The sequence below is a fragment of the Ceratotherium simum genome, chromosome 26, assembly GCF_057802395.1.
Source record: "Ceratotherium simum simum isolate JZ-2026a chromosome 26, ASM5780239v1, whole genome shotgun sequence".
In the NCBI taxonomy this organism is placed as follows: Eukaryota; Metazoa; Chordata; class Mammalia; order Perissodactyla; family Rhinocerotidae; genus Ceratotherium; species Ceratotherium simum.
The window spans coordinates 16,631,823-16,640,572 of record NC_141925.1 but is presented as its reverse complement, the minus strand read 5'-3'; the positions used below and the strand labels follow the sequence as shown (position 1 = coordinate 16,640,572).

At 47.7% G+C, this 8,750-nt stretch overlaps 1 long non-coding RNA gene across 1 annotated transcript; it reads left to right on the top strand.

The window, feature by feature from the left end:
* Positions 1-5,268: 5,268 nt before the first annotated feature.
* LOC147913587 (uncharacterized) lies at positions 5,269-8,095 on the top strand. Its single transcript, XR_015548542.1, has 3 exons — positions 5,269-5,340; positions 6,915-7,047; positions 7,651-8,095. It is a non-coding gene; the product is annotated as an uncharacterized LOC147913587 (long non-coding RNA).
* The last annotated feature ends 655 nt before the right edge of the window (positions 8,096-8,750 follow it).

Here is an 8,750-nt window from a genome sequence, read left to right as displayed (position 1 = left end):
AATCATAGGACCTGATGTGTTGTAATTGTTCATCAATTCAGCAAACAGCCGAATCTGTGTAAGATTTCAGAAAAGCTTTCTAGTGAGTGAAAGAGGCATATCTTAGTACGAAAATGTTGCCTTTTCTTTTTGTAATTTTTTTGAGGCTTTTAAAACAATCCCAGGTTCTGGACTTCAGTGTGGATATTGGAATTGACCAAAAAAAATCAAGTAAATGATGCATTAGTGTATTTATAAAAATGCCTGCCACATTCACTATGAAAATGAAGTGATTGGTGTTCATTTAACAGAAGGTAAATAAATCTTTTGGTCAAAAATAAGTTTTTACCTTTGTGGTCTTTATCAGAGATGGTTTGTGAAGTATCATGACTTAAATAGGAAATTCTATTTTTTTTCTTATTTTTAATCCTATGAATCATTACACTGAAAAAATGATTTTTATAATTTCATTTGACTATTGTTTTTATATTTTATCAGGAACTATAGGTTTTTACTAATAATATGTTTTGACATCAAATTTAATTTTGTTTCTTCCTCTCCTAGATAAAGTCTGGAGTATATCAAGGTAAGATCTTAGGTTTTAGTTTTCTTTGTAATATTTTCTCAGTATGGGTGTTTGATGTGGGTTTTAATTCAATTGGGAGTAAATACAGTGACTTCTGATGTCTAATTGACTTTTTAATGCTTGAAAATTTTACTCTTCCGAAGTTGGAGTCTAAATGACAATGTAGAGGGAGTTGCCATCTACTGAGATAAGAGAACAGAAGGAGGAACAGATCACAGGTGTAGGGACAATGGGACGAGTTTAATTTTGCATAGAAAGGTTTAGGAAACAAGTGATGGTATGAGTCTGCAGTTTGGAGTGAGTATGTTGACATGACCTGGCTCTTGGTGAAATGTAAAGATGAGAAAACACTATTGAAGACTATCAAGAAGTTTACAGCTTAGAGAAGAACCCAGATATTGCCAGGCAAAGTGTGTGTCATGACCACAGGTTATGAGTCTGAAGTGGAGGGAGCCACTCATGCCAGTAGAGAATGAGTGGAAATGAACCTGATGCAAAATAGGGATAAGACATTCTGTATGGGCTTCTTAGACTGGGATGATTACGTGGTGCTGTGTGTTGAGAGCCAGGGTGGCTGCCTGGCACATAGTAGGCCCTCAACTGCTGGTGTTTGTCACAGTGACTGAATGCAGCAGTGGTTGTGGTGAGAAGAGAGATCAGGGTATTGGAGCTCTCACGTTGGGCAAATAGAAGATAAGTTTGCACTTTGTGGTCAGGTGAGAGAATTCAATGCCTCTGAGAGGAGTGTGGAATTGTGGGCTGTGTTCTGGAGCTTTCCATGTGTCTTCTACCTGTTATTGGGTGTTTTATGTGTGCTGTATTCATGTCATGGTGGATGGTAACATTCTCATCTTGGGGCTGAAGAAGCTTGTCTTACAGGGCTTGTGAGTTATCCAGGTCCTCTGGTGGCTAGGTGGTAAAGCCCAGATCATACCCAAGTGTGTTTGATTGTAAAGACCTTGTTGTCAGGAGCCAACCACCCTGGTTCTCATGAACGCAATCTGCTGGGCAGCAGGAAGACCTTGGAGGCCTTTGAGTAGCCAATCAGTCGACATTTTGAACTTCTCTTCTGTGGAATGGCAAATAGAGAATGAAAGTGGGGCGACCTTGGAGGAAATAAGGTTTTTTTTTTTTTTGCTTTTTGCAGGGACATATTTATTTACCTTAATAGTTGGAAGAGAGAAGTATAAGTTGATAGGATGCTTGATTTTTATGTTTCACCTCTGGTGATGGCTTAACTATTTGAAGTGATTGAATTTTATAAGGTTGGTGCTTAAAGATGGGAGAGAAATCAAGGGAAGACATTTTATTGTGTTTCAGCATCTTTGAAAAAAATTTTAAATAGGCATGTCATTGAAATAAGATTTTCTTAGATTTAAAATACCGCTAACTAAAATTTGCTTTCTTCAGGCACAATGGTTACACTCCTAGTGCCAGATAATGCATCTCTGCTGCTAATACACTGGGATAATTCAGTTTTACTGGGTTTGCCTAATAATCTTAGAAATCATTTTATCTCCTTTTAGTTGATATACAACAAATAAAGGAAGACATCGAGACAATGAGAAAACAAAATAGAGAACTTGGAGGAAAAATATATATTTTGGAACAGAAGGTATCATTTCCTTTCAATTGTTTTTCATGATTTCACGTTCAATTACTTCCACCTCTGATAGTTCAGTTATTTTGCTCTCTCTTCTTTCATCCTATTGTCCTATTTCATATGTTCTATAAACAGTCCAAATTCAAAGCAAGATTCATAAAAGTAAAGCACTGCTTTCTTTATTTGTGTGAAGACTCACACACTAGAAGATGTTTGTCTAGCACTGTAATTAATATTTTTGAATTGAGATTTCTCTCATGTATTAGTATAGATGAATGGATTAAAGAAAAATATTAAAGAAACGAAGCAGCAAAATAAAATTATCACAGCTGAAATACTTAAATTTCAAGTAAAAATTCCTTCTTTGCCTGCATTACATTCCAAAAACAGAAGTAAAGTAATGAGTAATTATTACGGATTCAATGTATTTTGTTGAAGAATAACATCAAGACACTGGAAAAGGCTAACGATTATTTGAATGACATCCTTCAAAGTACGGGTGGTAGATTGTAATCTAGGAGAGATCAGAATGTCAAGAATCAGGACTTGGTGAGGGTTTGGCTGCTAAGATTTACCATAATTTGGCTTTTGAGGCTTTGTGTACCTTGGGTGAATTGAGCGCTCCGCCCCTCTCGCTGTTCACCAAAGTGGAATCTATGATCTGGGAGCTGAACCCCTTTCTGAACCATGATCTGATATTTCAAGTACTACCATGACTTTTTCTATTTCAGAGACTAGGACTTAAGTTTTATTTCCACAACCTAGGTAATTTTCCATCATTCAGCACTGCCCTCCAAGGTATGTAGAAAAACCTAAAAATATATGAGAGATGAAGGAAAATGTTGTTACCCTTAAAAATAAAACAGCCAGTTATTTTACCACCAAAATGAGTTTATTTGGGAATAGCCAAAGATTTACAATTCCAGATGAGCATTCTATGGCTGACCATAGGCGAATCTAGCAATCAATGGAGAGGAACATTATTTTATAGAGAAAAAGGAGGAAGTTGGGATGGGTTTTTTTTAAAGACATCTGTTGGAGAAAAGTAAGAGTTTAGGGTGGTGATGGTTTCTCATTGGCTGAGTTCCTCAGCTTGTGATTTCTGTTTTGGATGCAATGTACATTTCTTCCTGTTATTGATGATTCTTTCCTGTTCACAACTTCTGTTGGGTCTGTAATTGACTGTCTTTCCTATAACTGAGTGTGGGTGGTACTGCGTGGGGGCTCCAGCTTCTGGCCTCCTGACTTCATTTTAAATGAGGATTTCTTTATTAATTTTCACAATATCTAGTCATGCTATACAGTTGCTACCCCTTTGAATGTTGAACAGAGAAATTTCAATGCGAATTTGGGGGAGTTTTATGTATACATATACATACGTACATTTATTTGTGTTTATGTATATGTACATCTATATATATATATATAACGAAATACATACATTCCGTTAAGAAAAGCCATTTATGTGTTGTTTGACTTGAACGATTTTCAACCATCTTTGCTTTCCTCTTGCATTCTGTCGTCTATTGCATTATCTACTAAACAAGAAGATGGTAGAAGCCAGGAAGAATTCATGCCTCAAGGTCTTACTTTCATGCGATTCTTCATGTGCTTGACATTTTTCCTGGGCCCAAGCTGGATCAAATACTCTCACGTGAAATATAGGGGTAGCTATGGGATATGTTTGGTTGATGTTACCTCATTTTATCATATCTCCCACTGTTTCTGTTGACATTTACGTACATGTTTTGTTACAAACCTATGTGAAGATATTGGAAAAAGAAAAGTCTGCAGAGAACATGAAAGATGTTATTTAATCACCCACTCAGCAATTTCAGAGATAGACTACCTACATTGGCTAGAGAATTTCCACTGTACTAATTAGCCTTCATGAGGACCAAAATTTCATATATTAAAAATTAAAATGATGACATGTATTTCTAAATTTTCTATTGGAAATTAAGTCATTAATGAGAATGTTTTGCTTTAGGGTCAAATATCCCTTAAGGAAGCTTGTGTAAATGATGTGACAGTGAAATCGGAAGAACATAGGGAGCAAAAGGAAATGTATAACCTTATTATTGAGAAAGAGCCACTAAAAAGTTACTCCCATAATTTAATTCAATGACAGAACTGAAAATAAAGCCCTCATATTTAATACTTGAGGTGAAATACACAAAAAATAAAATGAAATATCTCAAACATTTTAAATAAATAACCGTTCCTGTATGGCGAAGTACATTAAGATTGTTTTCTGAAACTACAAAATACAGTCCTGCATCACTGGGTTCCAGCATTTGATCCTGATGGTGTTTGTAACTGTGACATCCACCTACCTTTAACCTTGTGTTCTGCAGGACAGCGTGGAGGCAGGAGGGCCTCCTCCCTGGGCGGGACCTTCGTTCATGCCCTCGGGCTCAGGGCCACCTCTCGGCGCCTGGCAGTGGCGGCCTGTGAGGCCCGGCACGTCGCCTCCACCTCCCCCACTCGGTAAGGTCATCTGAAGAGGATGAGTTGACTGGTACAGGAAAGCATCTTCATCTTTCCTCCTATGGATCTGTTGGGTTAAATGGAGAGATGTTACTGAGGGCTTGGCAGTGTGTGGGTCAACCTGGCTGAGGACTTTGTAAGGTTCCTCGAGTTTCTGGGGACGTACGTCCCCTGGGCTGTGTCGTGTGTCCATCCTGAGCCGGGCAGCAGCTGTGTCTTGTGGACAAGGGAAGAGGCTGCCTCCAGCGAGGCAGAAAGAGCGGTTCTGCAGATGCGCGTTGTCCAGAGACCACGAGGCGGGCTCTGTGGGGGTGGAGGCGCACCCCTAACCTTCTTGCCAGCTGGCTGAGCCCTGAGCTGAGGAGTCATGAAAATTCCTGAAGCGGGCCCTGCGGTGTCTTCCTCAAGGGTCAGGGGACGCGTCTCCCCCTCATCCTCTGGGGTCACCTGAGGCATGTGGGGAGCCCTCTGCCACCGGCGAGGGCCCTGAGGGTGGGAAAGCGCCTCAGACTCTTTCTGGAGGAAGGCGCGGAGGGTCCGTTTTCCTTCCTCACAGTCTGTGCAAGCGGGACTAAACCTCGTCCCACCTCTCTGGCCTTTCTCAGATCCGGGACCTGGCCCCGCGGCTCCAGGGAGCAACGGCAGCTCTTCCTGCCCCACGGAGCTTGAGGACCAGGGCCAGGTAAGCGCTGTGGTCGTTTTCACCCGTAACTGTTTCTGGAAACGTTGACGTGTGTGTGCAGCAGCCTCTCCGGGACTCGTCTCCAGTTTGTGTGTTCCGTGGCGTATGTGCTGTGTCATTTCCTTCTGCGAAAGCACAGTCTTCCCCAGGAGCCTTCGGGCTTCTCCACACTCAGCTCTCATCTTTGGTGGCGCCTCCAGAAGCCTTCGGTGCTTCCGGGCCGAGGACTGCAGGGCTCTCACGGTGTGTTTCTGCAAGTAACACTCGGAGGGCGACCCTGAAGCCCACACTGAAGTCTCCCGGCTCAGCCGACTCCTTCCCGAACTGCTTGGCGTGGGCTTGTGGTTGTTGTGGTTCCTTTGCTCCGTTCCTGGTGTGGGTTTGCTGAGGAGCCTGTTGGGAACGTGTGCCGTCATCCTGACGGGAGAGGAACGTGAGAGGCCGACCCTCCAACTTCATGTTGGGTACTTTGTGCGATGTCGAATGTTCTTGGATCCAGCAGACGTCACGGTTCCTCAGGGTCCGCTCTCTGTGCGTCAGTGTACTCTCCTGGACCCCTGCAGTGGTAGCCTAGGTCAGAATAGTCTGAGTGATCAGAGACGGCCTATTTGCAGTAGGAAATGGGCACGGACACCGAAGGAGTGAAGTGTGAACATCAAGACTGCGCTGCAGGACCCATTGCCCCCAGAGGCCTTCACTTGCCTTGAGGTGAAGGCAGTCCTGTGGTGTCCTGTGGCGCCTTTAGAGCCGGGCCCTTCCCTCGTCCCCGCCCCGTTACGGGGTTTTACCACTGGAATCAAAACACGTCTGTGTTCATTCTGTCCTTTAGAATCCCCTCCTCACGTTTCCGTTGGACACAAATTAGTCCGCGTCTCACGGTGGGCTTAGAAATCTGCATTCCCTGTGGGTTTCGATAGATAGAGCTGAGCCTAACCGAGTCCTGTCGGTCACTTCGTTCCCCTCAGAAAACGCAGGCCCCCGGGGGTGCCCAGCGCCCCAGAGGTCCTGGTACCCGTGGGCAGAACCCAAGTGGAGGAGATGACCCCTTTGTCGGGGAGGGAAGCTGAGGTGGGGGACGGGCAGGGCAGGGGCCTGCTGGCAGAGCTTTTCCCCAGGAGCAGCTCGGCTTCCAGAGGTGGGGAGCGGGCTTTTCCATCCCTCTCGGGCGCTCTCTTCTGAATAGAGAGCCAACAAGCTTCTGTGGTGCTGGGGGTGGTGAGGAGGGTGGAGGCCGGTCCTGGACCGAGATGCCGGTCTGCCTGGAGTCGGCTCCTTTCTCAGTCTGGTGTTGCCTCCTCCGGTCCTCTAGAACAGGACCCCTTGCTCTTGGTCTTTCTCCGAGACGGGCGGTGAAGTGTGGTGACAGTGGTTCATTCGCGTGGTGTTTGTTCCTCCCCAAGCTGGGCCGGCCCCAGCGGGAGGGGTAGAGCGGTCTGACACTGATGCTGCTCTCCTGGCACCTGGGGGCGGGGAGGGTGCCAGGCGCTGCCCCTGCTTCAGGGGCTTTCAGCTTCTGTTGGTGTTGGTGCTTCGGGTCTGCCACATCCACCTACCTTTAACCTTGTGTTCCGCAGGTCAGCGTGGAGGCAGGAGGGCCTCCTCCCTGGGCGGGACCTTCGTTCATGCCCTCGGGCTCAGGGCCACCTCTCCGCGCCTGGCAGTGGCGGCCTGTGAGGCCCGGCGCGTCGCCTCCACCTCCCCCACTCGGTAAGGTCATCTGAAGAGGATGAGTTGACTGGTACAGGAAAGCATCTTCATCTTTCCTCCTATGCATCTGTGGGTTAAATGGAGAGATGTTACTGAGGGCTTGGCAGTGTGTGGGTCAACCTGGCTGAGGACTTTGTAAGGTTCCTCGAGTTTGTGTGGACGTACGTCCCCTGGGCTGTGTCGTGTGTCCATCCTGAGCCGGGCAGCAGGTGTGTCTTGTGGACAAGGGAAGAGGCTGCCTCCAGCGAGGCAGAAAGAGCGGTTCTGCAGATGCGCCTTGGCCAGAGACCACGAGGCGGGCTCTGTGGGGGTGGAGGCGCACCCCTAACCTTCTTGCCAGCTGGCTGAGCCCTGAGCTGAGGAGTCATGAAAATTCCTGAAGCGGGCCCTGCGGTGTCTTCCTCAAGGGTCAGGGGACGCGTCTCCCCCTCATCCCCCGGGGTCACCTGGGGCGTGTGGGAGCCCTCTGCCGGGCGCGAGGGCCCTGAGGCTGGGAAAGCGCCTCAGACTCTTTCTGGAGGAAGGCGCGGAGGGTCCGGTTTCCTTCCTCACAGTCTGTGCAAGCGGGACTAAACCTCGTCCCTCCTCTCTGGCCTTTCTCAGATCCGGGACCTGGCCCCGCGGCTCCAGGGAGCAACGGCAGCTCTTCCTGCCCCACGGAGCTTGAGGACCAGGGCCAGGTAAGCGCTGTGGTCGTTTTCAGCCGTAACTGTTTCTGGAAACGTTGACGTGTGTGTGCAGCAGCCTCTCCGGGCCTCGTCTCCGGTTTGTGTGTTCCGTGGCGCATGTGCTGTGTCATTTCCTTCTCCGAAAGCACAGTCTTCCCCAGGAGCCTTCGGGCTTCTCCACACTCAGCTCTCATCTTTGGTGGCGCCTCCAGAAGCCTTCGGTGCTTCCGGGCCGAGGACTGCAGGGCTCTCACGGTGTGTTTCTGCAAGTAACACTCGGAGGGCGACACTGAAGCCCACACTGAAGTCTCCCGGCTCAGCCGACTCCTTCCCGAACTGCTTGGCGTGGGCTTGTGGTTGTTGTGGTTCCTTTGCTCCGTTCCTGGTGTGGGTTTGCTGAAGAGCCTGTTGGGAACGTCTGCCGTCATCCTCACGGGAGAGGAACGTGAGAGGCCGTCCCTCCAACTTCATGTTGGGTACTTTGTGCGATGTCGATTGTTCTTGGATCCAGCAGACGTCACGGTTCCTCAGGGTCCGCTCTCTGTGGGTCAGTGTACTCTCCTGGACCCCTGCAGTGGTAGCCTAGGTCAGAATAGTCTGAGTGATCAGAGACGGCCTATTTGCAGTAGGAAATGGGCACGGACACCGAAGGAGTGAAGAGTGAACATCAGGACTGCGCTGCAGGACCCATTGCCCCCAGAGGCCTTCACTTGCCTTGAGGTGAAGGCAGTCCTGTGGTGTCCTGTGGCGCCGTTAGAGCGGGGCCCTTCCCTCATCCCCCCCCGTCACGGGCTTTTACCACTGGAATCAAAACACGTCTGTGTTCATTCTGTCCTGTAGAATCCCCTCCTCACGTTTCCGTTGGACACAAATTAGTCCGCGTCTCACGGTGGGCTTAGAAATCTGCATTCCCTGTGGGTGACGATACATAGAGCTGAGCCTAACCGAGTCCTGTTGGTCACACCGTTCCCCTCAGAAAACGCAGGCCCCCGGGGGTGCCCAGCGCCCCAGAGGTCCTGGTGCCCGTGGGCAGAA